At 39.9% G+C, this 27,620-nt stretch overlaps 1 protein-coding gene across 30 annotated transcripts in view; it reads right to left on the reverse strand.

The window, feature by feature from the left end:
* The window catches only part of adgrl2a (adhesion G protein-coupled receptor L2a), a 218,478-nt gene extending 191,095 nt beyond the window's left edge, over positions 1–27,383 (reverse strand). For all 30 annotated transcript variants that reach the window (XM_057842113.1, XM_057842097.1, XM_057842110.1 and 27 more), the window contains exon 1: positions 26,715–27,383. The gene's annotated coding sequence lies outside the window, so the exon portion shown is untranslated. The remainder of the gene's footprint in view (positions 1–26,714) is intronic.
* Positions 27,384–27,620: the final 237 nt, after the last annotated feature.

Raw genomic sequence — 27,620 nt, forward strand, 5'->3', positions numbered from 1 at the left:
ACCAAAGGATATGGCATCACTCAGGCAACAGGACACACAGGACCCCATTAGAAACTGTTTTTTCCCCTGATCTTTTTTTAGCCCAATCAAAAAAAGCCATGTCCTTCTTTATGTGTCTGCAACCTTTCTGTGAATGTTAGCTTCCAAAAACAACTGAGGCATTCTGCTTGTCGTGTGCAGCCTGGGGTGTAAAACACTGCTTTTCTCACTGGAGAATATCCACTGGCTGCAGAGCGTCTGATCTATTTTGTGTTTGTAAGTTCCCAGACAGCGGAGTACTTCATGGGCATAAAAACATGCAGCATGCACACATTAGGCAACAAAGTTGTAATTAAGTCCGCCATAATCACCTCATCTAATATGACAGTATGCCTCATGTGGGACCTCTAATTTCAGAACCATTAAAATGAGGTTAGTGGGTGTAAGAGACTTGACATCACTGTATGTTTAGGTCCAATGATGAATACATAGTTTCAGGAATTAAAAATATTAAAAAATAAATAAATAAAAAATCAAGCTATGCACATTCATTGGAAAATAATAATAATAATAATAATAATGGTGAAAAAAAAAAACTCACAGAAAGCATGTTTTCAATCCTTGTCCTATATTTTTTTTCAATTTGTGAGCAAAATTTGGTAGATAAACACAAAATACAGGTAGTCCTCGGCTTAAGAACGAGCTCTGTTCCGACGCTGGCGCCATAACCCGAATTTCCCCGTGAGTCGGAATTATTCCTTTAAATACCGCTAAATACCTTAAAATCGCAAAAAATAACTACCCAAAAACATGTATTGTACATAATTGTACCGTCCTCTGCAAGACGTTGGAGCTAGACAGTGAGCTAAGCTCCGGAATGACTATGTCAAATGTCCGTGTGGCGTCTGACTTTATTCAGCAGCTCGTGACATCAACACTTGCAGAATTAAAGTCAGATAAACATGAAATTAAATCAGTTTCATCTTCAATAACATCAATTCAAATTTACGATTATAACTAGCTTCTGATCGTGCAATAACAAATCACACAAACGATTAGCACGTATCAGTTTGCGCCCGCACATCATCAAAACCAATCACATATACTCACATATACGCCCAAGTATTCGACCACGATTGAAAACGCATAACAAACAGTACAAAAGGGTTATATACAGCTGTTGCCTCTGTGGTTGCTTCACAAGCAACTTATATGCATATACCATATTTTCACGACCATAATGCACACCTAAAAGTCAAAACTTTTCTCCAAAATGGGCGGGGCGCCTAATAATGCGGTGCGCCCAATGTGTGTACCAAAGGCGGACGGGAGTGAAAGCAGCATGACAACCATTAGAGGTGTGAATGGTGCTCGTCATAGGGGGCGGGCCGCCATTAGTTACAGTATAAAATTGAGTTACGTGCGTTGGGCAAATCAACTTCTGTCTGAATCAAGACCCCCGAAAATGGTAACTCTGACGAAAAGACACGCTTACGAAGCCCAGTTTAAGCTCCAAGCTATCAGCTACGCGAAGCAACTTGGAAATCGAGCCGCGGCGAGACAATTCAGCATCAACGAGTCAATGGTTCGCAAGTGGAGAAAGCTGGAAAACTAGCTAAGCCAAGTCAAGAAAACAAAGCTGAGTTTCCGTGGAAATAAAGCGAAGTGGCCTCACCTGGAACTCGAGAGGTGGATTCCCAACCAAAGAACAGCCGGGAGAAGCGTCTCGACAGTCACCATGCGAATGAAGGCACACACGCTGGCGCAAGAGATGAAAATTGAACATTTTCGAAGAGGTCCGTCGTGGTGCTTTCAATTCATGAAACGGCGTCATCTTTCCATCCGGACAAGAACTACATTGGCGCAGCAACTTCCAGCTGATTACAAGGAAAAGCTGACCATCTTCCGCTCCTACTGCAGCAAAAAGATTGCCGACATACGCATCCAGCCGAAGCATATCACGAACATGGACGAGGTGCCACTCACTATCGACATCCCACTCACTTTCGACATCCAGGTGAGACACATCGTGGAGAAGAACAAAGCCAGCATGGTAGCGATACGCACAATGGGGTACGAGAAGTCACCTTTTACTTTTGTGCTTAGCTGCTATGCTAGTGGACAGACACTGCCACCGCTGGTGATTTTCAAAAGGAAGACGTTGCAGAAAGACAAGTTTCCTGCCGGGGTCGTCGTGAAAGCCAATCAAAAGGGCTGGATGGACGAAGAGAAAATGAGAGACTGGCTGAGGGAGGTTTACGTGAGGCGACCGGATGGTTTTTTCCATGTTCCACCATCCAAGTCAAGTTGCGTGCAGTGTGGGAGCAATGGATGACGAATGGCGAACACAGTTTCAGACTGGCAGGCAACGCCAGACGAGTTACGCCACAATTTGCGAATGGATTGTGGATGCTTGGGCTAATGTGTCCGCTTGCACTGTTGTTCGAGCTGTCGCCAAAGCCATTATTTCCGAGGAGGAGCCTCATGGCAACGAGACTCACTCGGACAACAACAACGAAGAGGGGGAACCTGGCGTGTTTGATGAAGACCTAACCCAGCTGTTCATGTCAGATACAGAAGATGAGGACTTTGATGGCTTTGTGGACTGAAAAAAAAGTGAGTATTTATTAAAATTCTTTAATAAAGTACAATCGAACTCAGTTTTGCTTCCGCTGCCTTTTTTTTTAATACGTTCGTGTGTATGCTAGCGTGCAAGCTAGTGTGAATGCTACTGTATGTTTTAGCGTGAGTGCATGCATGCACGCCCACGAGCCCAATAATCCGGTGCGCCCTGTGTGTGTGTTAAATACAAAAAAAACACACAAGAATTAGAATGCGCCCTTTAATACGGTGCGCCGTATGGTCGTGAAAATACGGTAAGCTTTCTGTCTCCTCTCTCTCTCTCTTACTTACTTGGCACCGCGACTTCGTGTGTTCATATGCGCTCTTGTTCGTGTGCGAAACTGTTCTTCTTCATGTGTTCACGCTAGAGGTGTGACAAAATATCGAAATGGTGATATACAGGGTGACCCAAAAAAAAGTTTACACTCAGTTGACTGCTTGTTTAAAAGCCATTGAAACATATCTAAATAGGTTGTCATGCTTAAGTGATTCATTAAGGTCACTCAATGCAGCTGTTAATTTCTCGTCTCTACAATTCCTGTGCTTCTGCTGAAAATGAAGAAAACTTTAGCTGTACCTGAATTGCTGCGTGCCGGTCTGACACCTACTGAGATTGCAGCAAATCTGAGAATATCCAGATGTGCAGTCTACAAAGTTAAAAAGAAGCTGAAAGATACTGGAACAGCCTCACGAAAACCTGGGTCTGGAAGTGCCGATCTGTGCGGACCAAAAAAGTTGATTGACAAGGTGATATGCGGCCACCCCAGAGTCCAGATCTCAATCCCCTCGATTATAGCATATGGGCAACTGTGGAGGACAGTGCCTGTAAGAAGCCACAAACTTCTGTGGCAGCCTTGGAGAGGTCCATTGTTAGATCTTGGGAAAAGATGACAGCATCCTACGTAAAGAAGACCTGTCAAGCGTTCCGCAGGCGCCTGGAGGCTGTTGTGACACTTAAGGGAGGACACATTGAAAAATAGAGTGTACTGTACATGTTCTTTACAATAATGTATAATTTGTGATTAAATTCTAATTCTAAGCTGAATAAACATGGCATTTAAGTTGTATTATGGCAGTGTAAACTTTTTTTTTGGGTCACCCTGTGTCGTGATACTTTGTATCCCAAAAGGTTATCGATATGCTCCGGCCAAGAACTGAGATATCGTTTTAAAAGAAGATGTTCATGGTCTTAAGAAAATAAAAATAAAAAGGAACCAACAAGTTTCTACCAAAATCTTCCACCATAATAGCGTCTCATTTAACTCCAAGCCTGCACTGACGGTGCACGACGCCCAATCCATTTAGACTGGGAACGTTCGTTTATTCGAAACCAGAGCATTCACATTAATTGTCCGATTTTCGGGGCATTTACAGGTCACTTGCGGTTCATTTTAGGGCATTTACAGGTCATTTTCTGTTTAGTTTGAGTCATTGCCTATTCATTTGGGGGATTCCCAGGTCACTTCCCGTTCTGTAACTCAAAATTGACAGGAAGTGACCCATAAAATACTCCAAAATCAACAGGAAGTAACTAAAAATCAATAGGTAAATGACCTTAAATGGCTCAAAATTAACTTCATTGCCTGGCATTGGCTGCCACTAACAGTTCAAATTGGATGTTTACTAGTGATAAACTCGTTTGAATTCATAGCAGAAGCTTGTTTTCTGTTTATTAGTTGTTTGTAGAATATCCTAGAATGATTTCCTGCCCAATGTAACGATAATAGTTGTATCGCCATATAGTCAGATCATCGTTATCGTGAGCTTTGTATCGCAAATCGTATCGCATCGTGAGGTACCAAGAGGTTCCCACTCCTAGTTCACGCGCTCTTATTCTCGTGAAGTCTCGGAAGTACTACCTGGTACCTGCTCTAGGCTTCCTGCGCCAAAATAAAAGCATGCATCACAACAAAAACAAAAGTCAACAATATTTAAAAAGCATAACAACACATATAACTTACTATTATCACAGTAACATACATGATCAAACTGAACACATTTCTGTTGTCACGAGGTTTCAGAAGTTGTAACATTTTCAGAAACTTGCACTTTGAGACATTTTCAAAGGTTTGTGTTTGTGTCTCGCAAATGATCACTAAATTAGTAAATGCACACATACAGTATACAGTACAAAAGGGGATTAAGCTTCATCATTTGGTCCTGATACAACGATTGTCCAGCTTAGGTGGAGGGCTTTGCTCTATTGAGTCATTTCTCTTCCTGCAAGACAAGGCCTGAATCTGTCTGAACAATAAAGTTGGAAGGGGAAGCATAAAGGCTCTTAAGATCTTTACAAAAAAACAGGCTTAGTGCCAACCATTTTTCCCACTTAGGATATTTGTGGTGCACATAGAGAGAAACGACAATAATCCCCTCCAAATGCAATCTTGCCTTGTGCAATAAAAGAATTGCAAATGTGATAAGTAATGATGGAAATGTTTTTTTTGTGTGTCTTTTTGGGGGGTGAAGACCAGAGACTGAAGAAAACAAGAAAAAAAAATAAAAACTGAGAAAAATAGAAAAAAAAAAACACTTCTTCAATGCATGAACGGGAATCCAAAATATGTTATTATAGAATGTATGCATTCACATGTCATAAAAAACGGATACTTAGAGGCTCACGACCTTTGGTGATGTAGGGGGGTTATGATGTTTACATCACAGTAGTGCCCTCCTGCTGTTTTAAATGGATATGCGTGTTAACAAAGAGATTTCCCTGGCTCGGTTAAGATTAATGGGCTGAATTAAAAGCTTAACCTTAAACTTATCTGGAGTTATCAGGAGGAACACTTGCAAATCTTCTCTCGAATCACATTGCCTCGCTTTAACACAGATCTATTAATTTACGACTTGTATGCTTCTGTGTTACAATCCAAACACCCTATGGACTTGAGCAGCACATTAACCGTTTCTACGGAAGCTGAGGTTTTTCCAGCCTGTAAACAAACTATTAGAGAATCCACATCATTCTTTTCTTCTGTCATTATATCCTGGCACAACGTTCAACATACCTCAAGTGTCTTACGACAACAACAAAAAAATATCTTAAGAGATTTGCCTCATACTGACGTCCCCTGCCATGATGTAGATTCAGAGTACAGTATATCACTCTTACATATAGAGGTTGTTCTATAAATTGATTGTAACAGTCTTGTACTTAATCTATTTTGTCTCATGCTGTGAATGTTCAACATGCACAGACACCAAAGACACCGACCGGAGGGACACTGTCTGACTGGCATTCTCCTCATTAAGCTCCAAAGTCTCCCCTCTCAGCTGGAGGTTGCTTTTCTCTCCTCATGCCTTTAAAGAGAGACACTGCCAGTGATCGTGTTCTGAGCCACCTCCACGGCGCCATGATCTAAGAAAAGGTGTTTTTATCTACAGACTCAGGGCAGACTGATGATGGAGGGCATCAGAAACAGAGTGGCTTGATTCCGAAGGTGCAATTGAAACAGTTGGGTTTTTTTTGCGGAGAGGTGTATGTAGTTGTTACCAAAATATGTTAAAGTATCCTGAAAAATGAAGATGCTCTGTGGATGCACAGTAAATGACAGAGTACTTTGAGACGAATCAATTGTTTTTGTAGAAAATAGTAAAACTGGAAATTAATAGCTAAGAGGAAGGGGTGATTAGAAGAGACAGGAGGAGAGCTGATTGAAAGGGGCAGTTAGAAATTTGAATTAGAGGGGTGGGAGGCAAGGGTCTGAAAACAAAAGGCAGATGTGAAAGAATGCATGGCTTCTCCAAGACAAAGCTTTTGGTTGTCCCACTTGGGCAGTTAGAGGGCAACAAGATAATAGAGGAAGAGTTGGGATTTTCTGTTAAACGAGGTCTGGGAGAGAGAAGGGGGTTTGGGGTGTCTGAGAATAAAAGCACTCTATTGGGGGAGGGGATTGGAGTTACAATAAAAAGATTGACAGCTTGCAAGTCTTGCTTGACCCTTGAATTAGCCCCTCAGCTTTCAACAAACCCCGAGAAAGAGTTGGGATGTTAATTGTCAGTGAACATCAAAGAGATGCAAAGGAGGGGGAAATACAGGCTTGGACTTTCACACAAATGTAAATCAGAGCAAAGAGACCCCCACATGTTGAATAGGAAGGTTGTTTCTAATACTTCTTTCCCAACGACATGTTGAAACATAAATTCATACATACTGTACTACCCCCTTTCATGTCAGATCTCAGAGGCTAAAGAACCTGGGGACTCAGAGCTAAGGTGCCAAACACGCAGACACACTGCAGAAGGAAAATACTTCCCCCAGAAGAGATTGCGTTTGCGCCTTCCGATGGCTCGAGACTTACAATTTGAAAGCGGAAATCAGAAAATTCGCACTCCTGAGGAAAGAGATTGGACTGTTGATCAAATGAGTCTGGATCCCCGCTGAGCCCGATATGGGGCAGAGAGGAATCAGGCAATGACCCCTTCTGTTGAGGGAATGATTCAGAGCAGCCAAGGAGTGAAATCCATCCACCAAAAGACTGTATGCCCCCCACCCCAAAAAAACAGCCCTGACCAGAGATCACGCAAGGGGGAATATCAGGTCAAACTTGCACATAGCGTAACAAGACAGATCAGCACAGAGAGTGAGGTAAGTGCTGGGGGTGATGGTTTGAAGAGGGGGGCGGGGGGGTAGAAGGTGAGACTGTATGAGAAGAAGACAAAAGAAAACTTCTGGTCCAAGCATTACCACTATATGGAAAGCGTAAATGCTGATCAACACATTGTGGACAATTACCGTGGTACCTCGACATACGATCGCTTCGACACAAAATCTTTTCGACATCCGACGTAAAATTTGACTCTCCATTTGTTTCTACATCTGACGACATGCTCGAAATACGACGACATGACAGCACCGCAGACGAACTCAGGCGGATTTTCTCGTCAACACAGGTTTCAAAAAGGTTGGTACAGGTGGTGAAACAAAGAAAAAGCTGACGCTTACCTTTTAAATGAAGATGAAAATTAAGGAAAAATATGAGCGTGGTGTGCGCATCCGTGAACTGGCTCAATAATACGTCACCACAGTCCTCCTTCAACCACCGTTCGCCAGTCTTTATAAGTTAAGCCGACAATTATTATTGTGGTAACACTGCCAAAGAAATCGCCAGCTTCGCCACGTTTTTATCATTTTTCTCACAACTTATTCAACACAAAAAGCCTACTGTCTGCCGCAATTAACGGTGTTCTCAAGAAAACATTGAAAGTGAAAGTGAAACTCTCAGGCTCACCGGTCTCCGTCTCTGGCACGTCAGCCCCGCGGTGCGTTCAGTTACAGCAAAAAACGTCCGCCACATTAGAACCCGATTCGTTACATTACTACAGGAATTATTATTATTATATTATTCCGATTTTTGTTTACAATGTACTTGTTTTGTTATGTGTAACTGCCATTTGTAATAGTACCAGCAGTATTTATTAAGGATTTAGTGTAAGTTTTTGGGCTGTGGAACCAATTAATGAATATATAATGTATTCCAATGGGAAAATCATGCCCAACATACGACCATTACGACTTACAAACAAGATCCTGAAATGAATTAACTTCGTACGTAGAGGTACCACTGTATTCTGATACCGGTCTTGGACAAAACAAATTAAATTTTTACTCCTATTAGGTTCGATTTCAAAGACTAAAACAATTTCCTGACAAAGACCAGGACAGCAGGCTCATTACTTTGGAGTTTGCAGCATTCATCATTTTTATGAGCCACTCAATTCATCAATGAGCTGTGTCCCCCATTGATCATGACATAATACTACTAAATAAAGCAATAATTATCCATCGGTTGGAACAACAGAACTTTTTTGTTGCATTAGTGGAGACAATTTAGAGCATGTTTACAATGAAAAGCATAACCCAGTTCAGGTAGGGTTTAGTGGACAAATAACAGCAAATAAGTTAAATGTAGAGAGTTGCGGGCTGTGGTTCAGCCATACTGCTCTCTGCTTCTATATGACATCCTTAGCCATATAATCACTTCAGTAATGCACTGAAAATCCCATTAGAGCTGTAAGATTCCTACACCTGTCTGTCCATACGGATTATTGCTAAATGATTCGATACAGTAACAAAGTGGTGAAATAGATAGAATAGAATAGATTTGAGTTGTAATTTTGATGTTTTACTGGCACCTGAAGTGGATTATCTGGAAGGGAATTTCAGAATGTAATTTCAATTTGCTGATAGCACAATACTATTTTTCAGCTCTATTGAGATAAGAATGATTCAGGCAGGACTATTAAACGGTGCCTTTGCCAAATGTTACCTGAGCTTAGGAAATATTAGCGTGACATTAATACTGGACGACAAATAGGGAGATTAGGAGTAGGAATGGGCATCTCACACGAGCTGCCAATCAAGTCCATGACGAGGCATGATTTACCTTGAAATAACAGGAATGTACATTATGAATGCATATACTGTACAGAACTTTTTTTTTTGTTATTGGAAGGACTTTAGCTCCTTAACCTGAAACCTTCTGGTAAGTATTCATATTTCCACTAATTTTCACAACATTATTGATAAACGTTTTAACAGCTATTTCATGCATTACCATTGTTAACTGGACTTAAGTGGGGAGCGATAGCCATTAAAGATTAATAATTATGACTAAAAAATATATAGCATATTTACAGGTTATTCAGGTGCAAATAAATGAAACTTGCACTTTATCAACTGTTAGGTGCAGTCTGGAGCACTGCTGAACATGGATCTCCACTGACCAAAAACCCAATCTAATTAGAAAGTGCACATAAATATGCTGTCTGGTTGTTACTCAGATAGTACATTAGGACACCATAAAAGTAACATTAAAGTAGGGCCCAGTTGTCCATGGCTAAATTAATCCAAACAAATTGGAGGATGAGAAAAGCTGTGGACAAAATGAGATGGCCATTAGACAGCATGGAGTAAGAGGCCATGATGCCCTGGACATCCAGCGAAATGTTTGAATATAGAAAATTTTCTATGGCTGTCATGATGTGAAGGAGATGTCTCGGACTTCATAAGAAAGCGTGAACTCAACCAGAGATGCAACAATTTATCAATTAATCGACAACTAATCGGTTAGCAAATTAATTGACAACTATTTTAATAACCAATTAATCGTTTAGGACCTTCTTCGGGTTAAATCTGTCTAAATTCTTGAAATTATACAATATATATAACTTCTCAGTTGTAGATCTCTTCATTATATATTCGTTAAGTCAAAGTAGGACATGAACAAAAATCTGATTTTATTTTGGAAAACAACAATTCACATTTTTGCCAATTTTCGGACATCTTACTGTGTAAACTACCTTCTTAACTACAGTTAACTCAGGAAGCTGTAATAAAATATTATTTTTGAAGGAAAAAGTCATCCATTTTGTCTCCATTGGTACCTACAACATGCCGAAAACAACTTCAAGGTAAATTGTGAAGGTGATTGAAAGAAGTGATTGGCATTTGTCCAATTAATCGATTAATCGTTTAATTAATCATCTGATTAATCGATTATGAAAATAATTGCAGCCCTAAACTCAACTAGACATATGCTGATTACCGGTTTCAAGGTATACCGTGGTATGAAACTGTCACGGTTTCAAAACCGCAAAAATTTATGTCATACCATCCCTAAGGTATTAGCTATTTTTTATTATGTCCCAATAATGCAGGGAGAAATCCCTCGCTTGCAGCTGCAACCCTCCCCCACCGGTTGTTGCTGTAGATAAACTGCATATTTATGTTACAATATTACATTGCTCAGTGTCCGTGAGTCAGCTGTGCTACACAATGGCTGGAGTAGGTCAAACACCTGAACTTTTTCCCCCAGCGAAGAAAACAAAATCACTGCTATGGGAACCCTTTGGCTACAGAAAAGTTACAGACGGCCGCGGGCCAACCGACATGTAAAACATGTTTATGGAGGGTGGCTGCTGAGGAGGCAATACCTCCAATATGATTTCGCATTTATACAAAATTAAAGGTTAGTAAACACTGTCACTGAGATTTACCACCAGCTACGAGAGCTTGTTTAGTGTGTCTAGCGGTGGAAAAATATGTGAGTTTTTTTCTCTCTGGCAACTGTCTATGTTGAGAAAGAGAGTGTGTGTATCATGTAAACATGATACGAGTCATACACACGTCCTTTTATGGAAAATAATTCAATTATTTTTGTTCTGATGGGAATAATGTTGAGCTGTAGCTGTGGGTTTAGGCTCATTCTAAAGGACTGGATTTATTTTAATTTTATTTAGAATATGTTGTTTTGTTTTTTTTAATTTATTTTAACTTAACATTATACTTATGTTACAATTTCCTAATATGCTTTGAAAAATAAACATCCTGTATAATGGAAAAAATGTTTTTTTGTTTTTCTTTAAACCTACATAAGTAACACGTTTTAGAGCTGTAATTGCAATACTGTGATACTGTGGAACCGTGATATTTTGGGTTACGGTTATCATATTGTTAGAATATCAAACCGGCACATGTCTAAACTCAACTAAACTTGACAGTGCATAATGGTGCACCAAACCTGGAAGCGGCCTGTAGATAGATGGGAAGCACATGTATCCCCCGGTATTTCACACCGGTTGCCTACAACTCTTCTTAAACTAACTGTGTAAATGTGTTAATTTACTTAAATGACATGGCATACCTGTTTATACCACTAATGTTGAATGTGTGCATGTGGGAGAGCAAGCGTGTGAGGAAGTGGCATACGCCTCAGTTCATTGTGGAGTTTGTATTTAAATAACTGTCTTTTCCAGGTTTTGCATGAGCTGGATGAATAGTTGTTGACAAAAAACTTATATTTTCTTTAAGTATTCATTGAGCAGAGATGTGACTGTAGTCCCTCTGCCCATGGCCCTTCATGGCTACCATAATTCACAATGAAAACTCAGCAAGATTTCAATACACAGGGGAGAAATATTCCAAAATTTCATAATTCACAGGGTGCTATGGTCACCAGGAACATAAAGCAGTGTAGAAGTAGCCTGACAAACAGCCGCATCATAACTGTTCACTATGATCACTGAGCACAACTCAGCCTTACCGAAAATCCGTGTGATTATATTCCCAAGTCCATGTTTGTTTGCCAAAAAGGAAGCAAAGCCCTTTGGATGTATGAAGCGTGGTTTTAGCGTACAATAATAATGCCGCTGTATTTACACGGATGTGCACAAGTAAGCAGCTTGTATGACCCTCTAACCCCCACCCTCTCTCAAAATGAGCAGCTGCATGGTTAAAAACACTGCACAGTCTTTCTATTAAGGGCCCCGCCATCAATAATGCACTGCGATCGCCAAGCAGTATCAAAAAAGGATTATCAATTTTTAAGAGGCGTGTGACACAAACACGAACAAGGTAAATGAGATGATGAGTATAATGCTGTTAAAGCAGAAGTGAAAAAAGACCATTTTTAAATGCTATTGTTTTAATAGAACACAGAACATTTACCTTAGGGTCATTGTTGCATCCACCTCATCATTACACTAAATTACACTCACCTTAATAAATGTACAATTGAAGACACGATAATAATAATAAAGTGCACATAAGCTTGTAAGGCAGTAATCGTTGTGTCTTTTTTTTCTTGAAGAGTACCAAATCTTGGACTAAGGGCTTTGGCCATAATGTGACTGACCGTCACTTGGCGTTTAATTGATGCTTTTAACCTTCAGCAGTCTAGACGACGGACACATGGTCAATATAATAGATGCCACATTACATCTCTGAAATGGAACAAAGCACAAAAAAAATCCATATAATTGGGAACAACTGAACAGATGATCCGGACAGCAATGTACTTTTGATGGAATGGGGATCCACCGTGTACCTGCAAACTGGTGTTGTGTGATATTGAAAAAAATCTATCACGGTATAGGCCAATTTATATCATGATATTGATATGAAACAGTAATGACTGCTTTCCCCCCACTCACTATCTGCCACGTAAATGTATCAACTAGTGCTGTAGCTTAAAACTACCCAGTGTTAACAGAAACAACACAGTAATATATATACAGCATTACTATTTTTGCTCAAATGCAAAGATATATCTTATTATCTACTTATACTCAATAGGGGTTTTGACGTTTAAGACTGCTGTATATTAAATTAGAACAATATCATTTATTTAAAACAATAATTGCATTATATAGATATTGGAATGAACTAGGGATGTTTGATCGCAATTTTTTTGCACTAGAGTCCAAGTCAGCTGATTTTGAGAATCTGCCGATACCAATTTCGATCCGATACCGAAAAAATGTTTTTTTTTTTTTTTTTGGTTTTTTTTTTGGGGGTTTTTTTTTTTTTTTTTTGGGGGGGGGGTTCCAAACATGTTACTGTCCCACCACGCCGCCTTCAAAACGTGATTTTTTTTTAAACAAGAATAACGTAGAAAAATGCTTGGCTTTATGAAATGCTTCATTGAGTGAGTCCACTAGATTCCACTCAATTCCACTCATGCTTTGAAGTTCATGCCTGAGAACAGCCTCTCACTTACATAATGAGTTGTCACAGCACACTTATGCTAAGTTTAACGATGATTGACACATTTGTGCCTTTGATTGTAGAGGTACCAAGCTTCTCACGAAGATCAAATTAACTTTAAGTACAAAACGCAAGCTGGACATTTTGGACGCACTGCTTAGCAGGAGGGAGGTTGACTGGCTATGGCGCTGTACAAGCATGAAGCAGAAAAACATAAATAAATTAAATTAATTAAAAACCCGCGATCGGCCCGGTTTCCGATCATGTGATCAAATCGAGACATCCCTAGAATGAAGTGAAAATGTATTGTCTGTGTTCTGTGAGGGGTATCTGTTGCTATTTTCAATTGTATTGCATGCATTACTCAAATATGGTTGGCAGGGGAGCCATTTAGCTGACTTTTTGGTGACGATAGTGATATCTTGAGGCCGGTTGGTGGTACTACTGTGGTATATGGAATCCCATCAATGTCGCAAGCCAATTGGACATCACCTGCTGGTCAAAATTTGCAGTGCAGGAACTCTAAGGCAATTATAACCATAAGCATGTAAAATGTCGATAGAAAGTTTTATATCGTTTTGGTGCAATATACTGTCATATCATTCAGCACTGCTGCAAAACTTGCAAAATTTCAAACACGGTCAATAATAAGAGTTAGTCCATTTAGTGTATCTAAAATCCAACAGACAAATTCCTTACACCCATTACATTAGCAAATATTTTTTCAACCATGGAATGTATCTACAGTAGCCAGCTTCATTCTGGCTTGTTACAATACCTGCCACACCAGCAGTTTATCCATTTCCATTCACAAAACCAGCACAAATGCCTTCATCCGACAGGAAGAGAAGCATATGTCAACCTAAAACAAGGTATGGCTCTGTGTCTTGTCAGGAAGCACGCGCACACAGGCACACACACCCCCACGCATAAACCCACACTAAGAGCTGGGTGTCGTCTTTCCCAAATCCAATCACCTGTCAATCCTAAATCACAGCCCCAGGACAGGTAAAAGAGCTTGTTAAAACTCATGAAGCTATATTTGGCTTTTTTTTGCTGCCTGAAAACTACACAAGTACTGTATAACAATAATTTACAATATACAGTATTTAAAATTAAATAACATTAATTCACAGCAAATAACAAACAACAAAGCTATTAAGTATTTCTGGTTGCAGCAGTAGATTTCATTGAGAGGTTTTAGTCTCACTGCTCCTCTGATTGCCACGCCCTTAGCGTTTGGGAAACGGAGTCATCACCTCAGTGTTCATTAGAATAACATCGGGATAAAGCAGTGGATTGTAATGAAAACAAGCTTACCAAACAATCCTCTTAATTGAAAACGTTACTGAGGTGCTAGTGAATTGCTCTGCTCACTGTTCAACCAGCATATTCTAAAGGGGTATGGTTAACGATGGTGAAACAAGTGAATCTGACACCATCAAGCTTAAAGAGAATTTGTTGGGCACATATTTAAATCTATGACATGATGAAAGTGGAGTTGCTTTGAGTTTCTTGGTGGATTTCAGCTAAACGATGACAACTTTAATAACGGAGTAGCACTTTTAGTGTTTTCTTGTAAAGAGGAAAAATAGATATCCCCTTCCGACATTTGTTCAAGAATAATTGAAACACATTTTTCATTCATGGCCTGTCTTATCATCCACAGCTGGACAGCAGATACAGCAATCGCTTGTGTTCCACCTTGTGTGTGTTTAATACTTGTTTGCTCTCTGGTGATAAGCAAAAGGGGGAAGGATGGTAAGGTTTTTTTTTTTCCTTCAGTGATGAATACTTGAGAAGCTACACGAGACCGCCAAGCCGCGTGCAAAAAAAAAAAAAAAAAAAAAAAACATTAACTGAGGAAAATTATCTTCTCTCACTTTGAATACTAAAGGGATTTTAATTCCCAAAACAAACTCCGAAAGGGAGAACAATTTCAGGTCGCACGTTTTGAACCGCCGCTTGGGAATGTGTATGAAGTCGAGATGTGAATCCAGGTATCTGTGCTTAGGTGATCCACTGAAGTGTGATTGCTACAGATGTATGTCATGCAAAATCATGACAGCAGAGGACAACTTACTTGGAATACAAAGTGAAAGTTATAACAAGGTCACACATTCTACACTTCTAAACTACATATAAATAACATGCAGCACTCATTCCACTCAAACCTTCACCTACTGGCCGGCCAATTAATTGGGAACAATTGCCACATAGATGTAGCTCGGTCAAAAAGTTATCATTTGAAGAATGGTATCTTGTAGCAGAAACAAATCACAATAATAATAAAAAGGAAAACAAAAAGATTACTATTTGCATACCGTGAGTTCAAAAAAAAAAAAAAATAATAATAATAATAATAATAATACCAGTAAGGTAAGGAAGTTGCCTGGCACGGCCAGACTGTTCTCCCTGTGTTTTTCAAACACAGAGAATAGTCTGGGACCCAGCCCATTAACGGCCTCTCGAGCAAGTACAAAATCAATCGACAAATCAGATTTGTTTATTTGCGTGACGTGTTCTTAACGAACAACGTCACTCTTCCGCGTCGGAAGTCGTCTCACTCTCCACAACAACACAGAACAGGAGAGACGAGATTATGTTCCAATCCACGGTAAAATCAGTTTTAAATTACCAAAAACACATCGACACAAGTCATTGACAACAGTCTGTCTCGCGCTAGCCATGTTGAATAAACTCCGGTCTCCCCGTATGTTTACTTCCGCGCGCAAGTCCCTCGTCCCGCCCGTCGCTGATTGGTCCACTCCGCTGTATGTTTGCTGCGGCTTGCTCCGCCCTGGAAATTGTAATCCGCTGAATGGTGGCCAGACTCAATAGCTGGAACAGCGATGGGTCTGGAGTACCAGGCTAGTAAGGTAGTACCTAACGATTCAGACTGGAAGTCTGTGTGAAAAGGACTAACTTATTTGATTTGTAGATAATTTCACGTATTACTATACTAATGGAATCATTTCAAGGTGTACCTCACCTACTGCCCACAGTTAGCTGGGGGGGGGGGGGCTACAGCACCCCCTGCGACCCTCATGTGGATAAGCGGCTTGGAAGTAGAATGAATAGATACTATGCTAAGGGGTATTTTGAATATGAACCACAGTGCAGTGATGTATGACGAATATTCTGTTCCAGAGTGACATCATCTTATGGTTTGTGAACATAAACTTTAGGCACCACTCGTTTTACTTTTGCTGCATATGCTTTGCTGTTGTTAATGATGTCATTTAGAAGAAATGACTCCATATCTTGAAAGCATCTGTCACTATTCTCTGAATTTTAAAGGGAGACTCCAGTCATTCTGATGATTCATTTCTCAGTACACAAAATATGTTTGAAGATAAATGGTGAACATGTGCACAGGTTGAGAACAATTGAGTTCTGAAACTGAGTTTCAGCAAGAAACTCTTTTTCTTTGTCAGAGCTGCCTGGATGTTTTTGGAAAGACCTAAAAAGGGGTAGGGTGACGTCACCTCAAACTATTGCTTTCTTCCCCGCCCCTACCACTATATAAGAACTCTCTCGCTATCAGTGGCTTTCTGCCCACCACAACTGCAGCTCCCGCATTTATTTTGCCATCAAGCTGTGCCGCGAAGTTACAGCCTCCAATCCCCAAAATACATTATCTCTTGCGTGTACATGTATGTGTTTTATATATTTGGGCTTTGTCTAGGTGAGACCAACAGCCAGCCACGAGCAATGAGCACGGCTGGCAAGCAGCGGCTGACATTGTATGCATTTTGGTCAGCTCAAGTTCTTTCAAGGGTCCTCTAAAATTCTAGCACTACTTCCATGGCAGCAGCGGAAAACTTATGACCTCCGTCAACAAAATACATATGTTGTGTTCATATGTGTTTTATGTAATATGGGCTTGCTTACTGGCAACTACTACATGCTACTGCACACGCTAAGCCCCTCTGACGAGAGGGATGCTTTTCCTTGCGTTACAAAGCCTTGATGGCATGGTAGATGAGTTCTATAGACATGAGAAACCTCTCATCAAATTATCATCAATATTGTAACAAGCTATAATAACAAGTACAGTCCCTGACAAAAGTCTTGTCGCTTATCCATGTTGTAGAAACAATTACTAATAACCTGACTTTTAATTATTCAATTGGTTTCAGAAATGGCTCATATGCAAGCTAAGACCCTACCAAATTATGTTGAATGTACAAAAATATATTTTAATGAAGACATAAAGGTCAAATTTTGTCAAGACAAAAATTTTGTCACCCACAGAAAGTAGTGTAAAAATTGAACAAAAAATGTACTTCAAATACAAAAATATGTTACATAACAAAAGCGAATTAAGTAGTGGTGCTGTGAGATCCAAATGTAATATTTAGTATGACTTCCATGGGTTTGAAGGACTGCATCCATGCGGTTTCGCAAGGATTCATACAATTTATTGATGAAGTCATCAGGAACATCAAAGAAAGCAGTCTTGCATGCCTCCCAGAGTTCATCAGCATTCTTGGGTTTCGTCTTCCATGCTTCCTCTTTCATCCTGTTAATGTCTGGTGACTGGGCTGTCCAGTCCTGGAGGATCTAGATCTTCTTTGCCTTGAGGAACTTTGAGGTAGAGATTGAAATATGCGATGGAGCATCATCCTGCTGCAGAATTTTTCCCTTTTCATGGTTAGGAATGTAAGAGTCAGCCATTGATATTTCCGATAATTTATGTTGCCTTCCACCCTGCAGCTCTCTCGCACACCCCATATTGGATGTAACCCCAGACCATGATTTTGCCACCACCAAACTTCACTGTTTTCTGTGTGAATCTCGGATCCATGCGGGCTTAAGTAGGTCTCCTGCAATATTTGCGGCGACCGTGGTGTACTTCAATGGAAGATTCATCTGACAAATCCACCTTTTGCCACAAAACTGTGAAGTTTTGTGGTCTCAAATATTATTAAATATAGTTAGCAACATTTGTTAAATAATTCACATTTGACAAGGATGTGAAACAATCTTCTATTTGATCCAATCAAATCATGTATTAAGGCTGACTTCCTCTGGATTGTCCTTTTAATATACAGAGCTGAATGTTTTAAGTAGTAAAACATTGTGTCGAAACGTCAAACGAACAAGCGGCTAAAATATATTCCCCATCACCACAATCTTTCTTGGACCCAAATGCCAAAAATATCGAGAGCATCAATTAGCTCATCAATTTGGGACTATCACTGCACATTATACTTACTGTACATATGCTACGTTACTCGCAGCTTCATTAGGCATTTCTATCTGGGTATAAACTTATATTTAAGTTTGAAGCATGCAGCAGAGGGAGTCTTTATTTAATAGCCGAATATAGAATCCTTATAGGCCCTCTGTTACAGTATGTCTGCAACTACATTGCCTCCAATATGCACAGGAAACAGGGGCCGCTTCAGGTGAGGAAAAAAGATCCAATGCAATAAAAGTGAGGAGGCGTTGCAATGCCGGTTGTCTCGTAGCTACATTTACAGAGCATAAGGTCCTTTGCTTCAGCTTAGGTGGATTTTGCTAAATATGCTAAAAAGAAAAAAAGCTCACCTCCACTGTGAGGGAAATGTTATCACGCAAATATAAGTGAAAACTTTTACATCCTGTAGGCAGGTCTCGGCCTCTACTGAGACACATCTCTTTGTCTACCCGCGGGCGGGCCGGACCTACTTGTGATGGAAATGGCTACAAAAGCTGCATCCACAGCTCACTTCACCAGCTTCTACTGTAATCAGCTCGAGCTGATGAACGATGCTTCAAATGCCACCAGTTCTGCTTCGCAATGACAAAAAAAAAAAAAATCGACCATTCTTTTTTTTTTTGTCCAGTCCCCATTTGATTGACCTCCTTATGGTGCTTTTTCACCCATTTTTCATCAGCTGATATGGACCTCCCCTGATCACACTACTGAACCACTGGTCAAGTTCTGAGAGAAATAAAAAGTAGTAAAAAATAGTATGTGATAGTAGTGAGTGATTGACATAAAACTATAAAGGTGCTCTAGTTGCTGCTTGCGAGTCTCCTCTTAACAATTCTAGATTATTATTATTATTATGCCCATCCCTTGTAAAAAGACGAGCTATCATAAAAATATCATATTAGTTATTAACTATTTTCTTATGTTAATAATGTAATATTAATGTCCTATTAATATTATAAATAATTATATGAATAAATACCCTGCTTGCAAATCTGTCTGTGATTTTCCCATTTGGGACTGATGCTTCTCTTATGCACTGGGCAGAAAAAGCCCCCAAAAAAGAAACAAAGCTTTTCAGTTTTTGTGACCTCCCTTCATATTTAAGAAAATATAGAAACCACATTAATTTAGTTAATTAAAATGACAGCTTCCCCAAAAAAATGTTTTAAAGACTTCCATGGAACAGTCATAAACTGAATATTGGCTTATTGACTTTAGAGAGGTGGTACCAACCCATGTCATCGATCTTCAGATGTGAGAATGGTACCTCAAAAGCTCATTTTGGGTTTTATAGACACTTTTTACAACATTGTAAAGTTTAAATGACTTTTTTTCGCAATTACAAATTCATGGCAGGAGAAGCTACAAATTTTATCGACACAATTCCAACAAATTGCAAGAAAGAGAAATGTTTCATCTTCACGACAACTTGGCAATAATACAGAAAATCTCCTCATGCTGTAAACATTGTTTTTCTAATATAAATACTTAAACGTATCATTCTTTGATCTGAGCCTTGAACATATCCAAAGTATTCCACACAAATAATTTAAATATGGAAGTACATCTCGGTCACTTACATAATAAAAAGTATAGAAAATAATTATTGTGTTTTGCTTGCTGGGCAAACAAAACAGATGAGATCTCCATCATTTGCACACACAGAATTTTTGAAGTTGCTGTAAGAAAAAACATCAACCTATTAAATACAGATCTAAGGTGGTGTATGAGCAGCATTAGTGAGCAGCATTATTGGGCCAGCCTGCACACACACACCCCCCCCCCCCCCACACACACACACACACACTTCTTCTGCACATGCCAAAAAGATCAGAGGTGTCAATATTCTCCTTCTGAATGTTCATGATTAATGCATGAATCATTTGACATCTCCATCAAACCATTGCTGGTTCGGCAGTGGAGGGTTACTTATCACCAATTTTAAGGATGTTTATTACGTGAGCACCCCCGCAGTGTAGGTGGAGGAGCTGGAGCCAACAAACAGCATTCAATGCCAGCGAGCCTGGCACAGCTGTATAAGCAAAGCTGGAAGTGGTCAATCTCAAACCCCCCACCAATGTCTGAGTCCATGCCATTGTTACACATATCAACTCTCAATTGAAAATTGCTTCTTAGACGCTTACTGAATGTCATTAGCCTAGTTTTGCTCTTATTGGACAATGAGTAGGTACATTTTATATCATACCCGTGTTTGGAAAAGACAAATTTCCACTATATCACACTACACTGTGTAATAAGATTTTTTTTAAATTGATGCTGCCTTACAATACTAAAAAAGAAGCATGAAAACTGAACTGCTGCAAAGTCAATGAAACAAAATATTCCAGTCACTGCCATGACTGTTAGCATTACTGTGTAGAGTATAAGTGACACACAACCCCCAACAGCTCTGTATGTGTCTCGCTCAGCCACTATGGGAAAAAAGCCATTTTAATAATAAAAACTATACAACAGAATAAATAACTGTTGGTAACCTGATACAAAACCCATACTAAAGACAGAGGTGAAAGTCACAATAAAAAAACAAAACAAAAAAAACACTAAAATAATAGCAAAAAGATAATTTGGTTAAATATATTTAATTTGCCAGTAGGCAAATGAGGTAACAGCAGTTGGGCATTTAAATGCATATTTAAAATCTGTTAATGTTCTTAATGTCAACCTTTTACACGAGTGTGTGTGTGGGTATGTATGTGTCCCAAATAGCTCATGCAATCTACATTTACAGTGACATGGAGGGACAACTAGCTTTACTATTACCCTCCAGACTGGTCAGTTTATATTAAGCCAGGTCTCTTGAACCCAATTTTGTTTTACAGGGAGAGTTTTTTGCACTCCAGCAGAACTACATCCAACTCCCTGGGGGCATCAATTTCAATTCTATTTTTCTACTTCACATTTTTCTCCACCCTGTATTTTCAAGAGGTTCCCCTCAAGAAACTCAATTCTAGCTGACTCAAGCAGAGGCCACGGGCTTTTGGATGGTCACGGCACAGAAGGACGAAGCGGCGGTGGCGGCTCGGCGGGCGGGCACAGAATGAGGGGCTGTGCGCGGGGACACAGCAGCAGGTGCAGCTGTGACAGTTGCCGTGTTGTCGCTCGGCCCACACTGTAGTCAAGATGAGGTTCACAGATGTAGCTACTCAGCGCGCGCCTTTATTGGCTGCCTCAAACAATGCATCTCTGTCAGGAACAACTCCTCCTCAGGCCATTTTGCACTGTGTTTGTAAGACTGTACCAAGCGGAAACTTCATTGTGACACATGCACACACAAACACACACGAAAACTGTGCGCCGCTACAGCAACACAATCACAAGCTCTCCAGTCAAGACAACAAAACACATTAAACCTGAAGCATCTTTGTAGAACATTGAGGACTTATCTGTGATTACACAGGCAGTGTTGTTCAATTCATAAATAGTATTTTACTTGAAACGTTGGCCACAGGTGCACAAGATATTTATACGGTATAACTATTCTATGATTTGATTGGTTTAGTTTGCGCTATATGTGATATATATACTGTATATTAACATAGTAAAAATAACTTTCAAATTAAGATCTTAAAAACATCATTTCATCTATGTACTGTAAAGGCTTAACTATATGAAAACGGGTATGTTGTGGGTGTAATCAATAAAGCATAGTTATATCATGTATTATATTTTTTGTTCTTCTTGTCATAAACACATTTCTGATCAATCATCATAACTATTTACAATTACAGGGATCGATTTTCCTCATCCTGAGGCTGCACTTTACCCCCTACCAGACTTCAATCATGCACAGCATTCAAACCATAACCAGAAAATTAAAAGTACTTCTGGAAAGAACATTCCAAGCAGAGTGTCAAACCAGCGCAGAGAAGAACATATCAGATATAATATGACGACGGTTTTACGGTGTCTGCTTTCTCAATTACTGGAAAGAAGCTCAACGAAGGCGGTTAATTCATATGCTGAGACATTATCTATGCCCAGAATGAAAGGGGGAAAGCAGGGGGTGGAGGGGGACACACGGCGGGCCAAACTTGTGAGCGTGTGAGGCAAACATAAACCTTTTTTTGGTGGCCCACACATGGAGCGTAGTGTGAAGATAAAAGCAGCAGGTTCCATGATTCACTGCAGGAAATTAATCGACTAATACTGTTTTCTCTCTGTTTCAATGCCAAAAAACTCACATAAGAAGCTCATTAGAGGCGATGATGGACGTTTCTTCATTCTCAAAATGTACACACTTTTTTTTTCCATTTTTGTGAGTGAGCAGCCTCAATCGCCATCCTTTCTCACGTACACACACAGAAAAAAAAAACACCTTCTGTCAGCGTGAGCAATCATTATCATGTAATTTGATTGTTTTTCCATCCCTCCACTGTGTTTGATGTCTCTGGCATGGTAGCAATTGAACAGATAATTATTTTGTTGATTAGCTTAGTTTTTAGCAACTTAGCAGGCTTGTGATATTGTGATATTCCTCTGAAAGTCCCAGACCAGACGCGCCACTCCATCTGACTTGGCAACTAAGCTTCAGTGCGAGAACAAAGCTCAAAACACAGCCAAACACACAGTACACAACTAGTAGCAACTTAACAGGCCTAATCCACAAGATAGGCATATATAAAATTTAATTGGTCATTGTGTAAGATTAAAATAAAATAATAATGATCCGCAAGGACTTATAGTAAACATTAACTTCGTTTAGTGTTAAAATAACATTTTTGTTTCATAAACTCAATCACTTAAGCTGTTTTACTGTATTTTAAAGTGATTGTGTGTCCGTTATAATGATATGATTACTGTTGTGTGTTAGTTGTACTATATGCTATGGCGCTGAATTGTTTTTTTTTCCCCTTTAAATACATACAAAAACTTGTACAATAGGAAAAAATGTCAAAAGTGAATATGTCAAAATAGTTTGGTAATTAGGTCAACTAGAATTTTTTTTCCGTCTTCAGTTTGGTGACACTTTGTGATAAAGAACCCAAATATGAAAAAGTTTCCTCCATATAAAACACATATTTGCAGGATGTTACTAAAATTGGTTTCCGCTCAGTATAAAATACTACCGGACCACAGCTTCCTTTTTTTTATCTATTCTAAAAGCAAAATGACACCCAGTAAAACATCTCTCACTTGCAATGAGTTGCAATAGTCAAGGACGAATATATTGCTCTACCATGTTTACCCACACCATCCCTGAATAACAGTCCGTGTCCTGTCGGCAGAGGGGCTTTTAAGTGCTTCGCTCTCCTATAATCCAGCGGAGACATGACTCCCTTCCCCTGGCAGACGTGTGCAGATCCCCCCTTTTCTCCCAATGCACGCCCTGCTTACGGCTGCTATAGCGGAGCCGCAATAACTGCTGTTTGCTCACAGCCTCCATCTCTTCTAACGTGCACAAATTGAATATTTTCCCCAAACAGTGTTGCAGCTGTGCACAGATAAGCACACGTCTTGTTCACATATACCGCAAGAAATGAGACTGTGGGTTTGTGTATGTCTTCATTCTTCTTAAAAGATCTGATTTTGAAATGAGTTGCACATTTCCTTAATTACAAATATTTCTTTACATTAATTCCACCATCCAACATTGAGAGTGTTCTTTGTGCATGTATTTTGATTAAATTACAAGTTTGCTTTCTTTTTACCTTTCATTCGTTAGCCTATTTTTTTCCTCTTTTCCACATGTTGGGTGTGACCAATGCTTATAGCTTTAAATCATGCACAGCCTTGTGAAAGCCAAACATGTGTGCAATATGTCATAAAATGACTGAAAACCACAAAGCGGGTACATTTGAGAGTGCAGTGCACTGCACTTTGCACTAGCATTTCACAAAGGGCAAATACGTACATAGCGCTCAGAGCTTAGGAAGGCAGCCATGTTGCTTCTTGTCATTGTGTTGAAATGGAGTCTTTGCAAGCTATCCTGTCGTTTATGTCTCGCTCCTCTATGAAATTATTTCGGCAAGCTGGAAATTTCTTCAGCCAAAACCCACGAATGATAAACCCCCCCCCCCCCCCCCCCCCCACCGTTGTTGCACTGCAGGGACTTTTGTGAAGTGGAGAAAAATGTTTGTTGGTGAAGAAGGTTAGGTGGTGTTGCGCATAGAGGCGCACAGTGTTTTAGTGATTAGCTATCGTAAAATAAAATTAGTCACAAGAAGGGAGAGTACTTGGCATAAAAAACTGTGCACCTTCCATCCATGCCTTGCTTTAAAGCCTTGTTTAGTCCTTTTAATGGCAAGCAGTTATCCGCCCAGCATGACTCCATGTAGGTGGTTAGGGAAAAAAACGCAAGCCCACAATTTATATGCCAAAATTGCCATCAGGTTGTAAATCAAAATTAGTCCACTCCCTATAGTATATATCCTTGACTCCACACACAAAAGAACATGGATTCTTGTCATAAGATTGCTGAATGTGAGGGGAGACAATACAAGAAAGATTATATTTGGACAGTAATCAGTGAGGATTTAAAAGCTCTGCATGTCTGTAAAGTGACGCTTGTGGCAGTCCATCATTCAATCACATGAAGAAAAACAACCAATTCTCATTGGAAAGCAAATGCTGCCTTCCCACCAGTCTAAGCCATTCAATATTATATCAATAACAAATGACCTTAATAAAGCCTAAGTGCAAGTGCTTGACTCGTTATCATCTAAAGAACCAAACGACAGTCTCTTTAAGTACATGATTCGTCAGAAGAAGCCAATCCTGGGTGCTCTTGTCTACTGTTGAAGAAAGGAAATGTAGAATGGCCAGGGTGCATAAAGCAACAGCCCATATTGTCACAAATTTTTGATGAGCTCTCACCCGCACCCTCCTCTTTCATACATACTGGAAGGAGTGTGAAATTGAAGGTGGAAAAAAAAGAGTTGAGAAAATGGATGTGAGACACTTGTGACTGCTCCAAACCCTTTGGACATGTGAGCTGGCCGATATTGATCCATGCCTTGACATAAAATTGGAAAAAGAGGAGACTAGTTTTACAGAACTAGCCAATTTCACTCAAACATGATTGAAACAAAACAGTCTCACTTGCGTCATACACTTCCTTCTACTAATGATGGAGGGTCTGAAGAAAATGTATATTTCTAAAAATATAAGGAAAAAAATACTACTTTTCCATTCGTCTTTATTAATTGACCTAGTTTTTGGGGCGCGGAGGGAGGGGTCTAAATGTACCTTACTAGCAGAGAGACAAATTGTGTAAAAAGCTTCCAGTTACAGCACAATACAATGGGCTGAGACGAGATAACGTTACGGCCAACACCAACTCCGAAATTTAAAAGCACCACTCTTATAGTCTATATTAGTGTAATCATTCAAACTGGGTGGAATTTACACAAAAACCAAGACTATTAGGAGCTTTGTATTATCTCAATGGGTTAGGGTAAATCAGAGGCAAAATTATTGGCATTCTTAACAAAATGTACTTAATATATTTTGTTACTGCCTACAAACTGAACTGTTCTATAATAAAGAGTCATTTAGGATGGTCTAACCTGTTAAATGTACAAAAAGCCACATCATTCTTTTCTTATCTGAGAAATAGACATAATCATGTACCTGAATCTATTTGGGTAAACGCAACATTGTTTTCAACTGCACAGTTTTGACTGTGCCAATTGCGAACCTAAATTTGACCAATAATCCAATGATGGATGGCCGAGGAGTGCGGCTGTGCTTCAGGTGGTGCCATGCATCACCGACCGGGACCGGCGTGCATGCTCGCCCATCTCCAAAACACATGCCTTTATCATCCTTTATAATGACTGTTTCACTTAATACGTACAGTAAATCATTATGTATCATTATGCTGCACAGATTTAAGCAGTGACATTTATTTCACTCTTAGCCTCATTTCGCTGACATTAAACAACCCACGTATTTTCTGTGGTAAAGTAATTATTACATTGCAAGGATAATTTTCTCCACTTTTCCCTCTAATGTCTTTGAATAAATAGTCTCGGTCCAATTAGAAAGGATTAGCCCTTGAATGTGCTCAAAAATCACTTCTCAGGTCAAAGCTCCACTAGAAATTCCTCATTGAATACAACAAGGACATCAATGGGTGTGTAAAAAGGGGAAAATTGCACAACTTAACTATTAAAAAGAATTCATGTTTGAGGTTCTTCGCCATCTCTGAAACGCGATGAAAGATCAACGCGGACGCACATCTGTTGCGCAGGGATTTTTCCAGTATTTTGGGGAGTTTCGGCTCGCAATCTGCTTGTCACGGTGGCTTTTTAAGCTTCTCAAATACAACTTGCCATGCAAAACGCTTCTTTTAATTGAGTCGCGAACACGCAATATAGTGTTCGTACTAAAGTGGGGAAAGTTGCCTGCATTGAATTATAGCCATCTTCGTTCATTTAAGGATGCAACGAAACTTACCTTGCAGCGAAGCCAGGCGGAATAAAGTCAAAATGGGGAAAAAAAAATAATAAGAAAAAGAAAAAAAGTCAGATAGAATATGATGGTGAGTCCTGAGAGGATCTTGGGCTCTGAGTCATGCCCTTCTTCATGGGAGTCGGGCTGGTTCTCACTCAGCGACAGGTCTTCCTCTCACTCTCAGCCCGGCCGTGCCTCTCTTCCAGGGGCGCACTTCCATAGCCAAAAGCCGCTTTGTCCGGTTTCGTCAACACATTTGCTCGAATCGAGCCGGCGACATTTAGTCACCTCTTGTGGCAGGAAACAAAATAAAAGTGTAAGTGGAGGCTTAGTGGCTCTGTAAACGGCTTGTGCTCCGTCCGTAGGCGAGAAGTTTGGAAGCCGAATTGGAGCGCTCTCACCGGGTAGAGGAGGAAGCGATGAACGGCAGACTTCCAGTAAGAGAAGCCAGCCAGTGCTTCGGCCGGGAGCAGGCTGCCGTGTGCGGGCAACTACACAGGGCAGAGGCGTCACAAAAGCCTGGACTGGAGTTTGTCAGATGCGGACTGGGTGACAGCAGCCGGGGAAACAGCAGGGGATTTATTAGCCAGCCATCTTTTTTTATGTGCAGTATTCTGAGGAAATTCATATCAGTTCATAGAGAGGATGTTATCAATACATCATTTATTGGCTCTTTTTGTGCACTGAGATGTGTTCTTTGCTTTAGTGCAAACACCCGATGCACTACTGTGGGCAGTCCCGTCTCATCAGCCAATGAAAGTAAGTATTTGGTCTCCGCTGTCATAGTACAATGGGGAAAAATCATAGCAAAAAAAAAATGTTTTTTTTTTTTTTAAACCAAGAATGACAGTGTTTAAGCTAAACTATTGTTCAGCATTTTGTATATATGAACATGAACACACGGATCCT

Source organism: Corythoichthys intestinalis, chromosome 7 (assembly GCF_030265065.1).
Source record: "Corythoichthys intestinalis isolate RoL2023-P3 chromosome 7, ASM3026506v1, whole genome shotgun sequence".
NCBI classification, from domain to species: Eukaryota; Metazoa; Chordata; class Actinopteri; order Syngnathiformes; family Syngnathidae; genus Corythoichthys; species Corythoichthys intestinalis.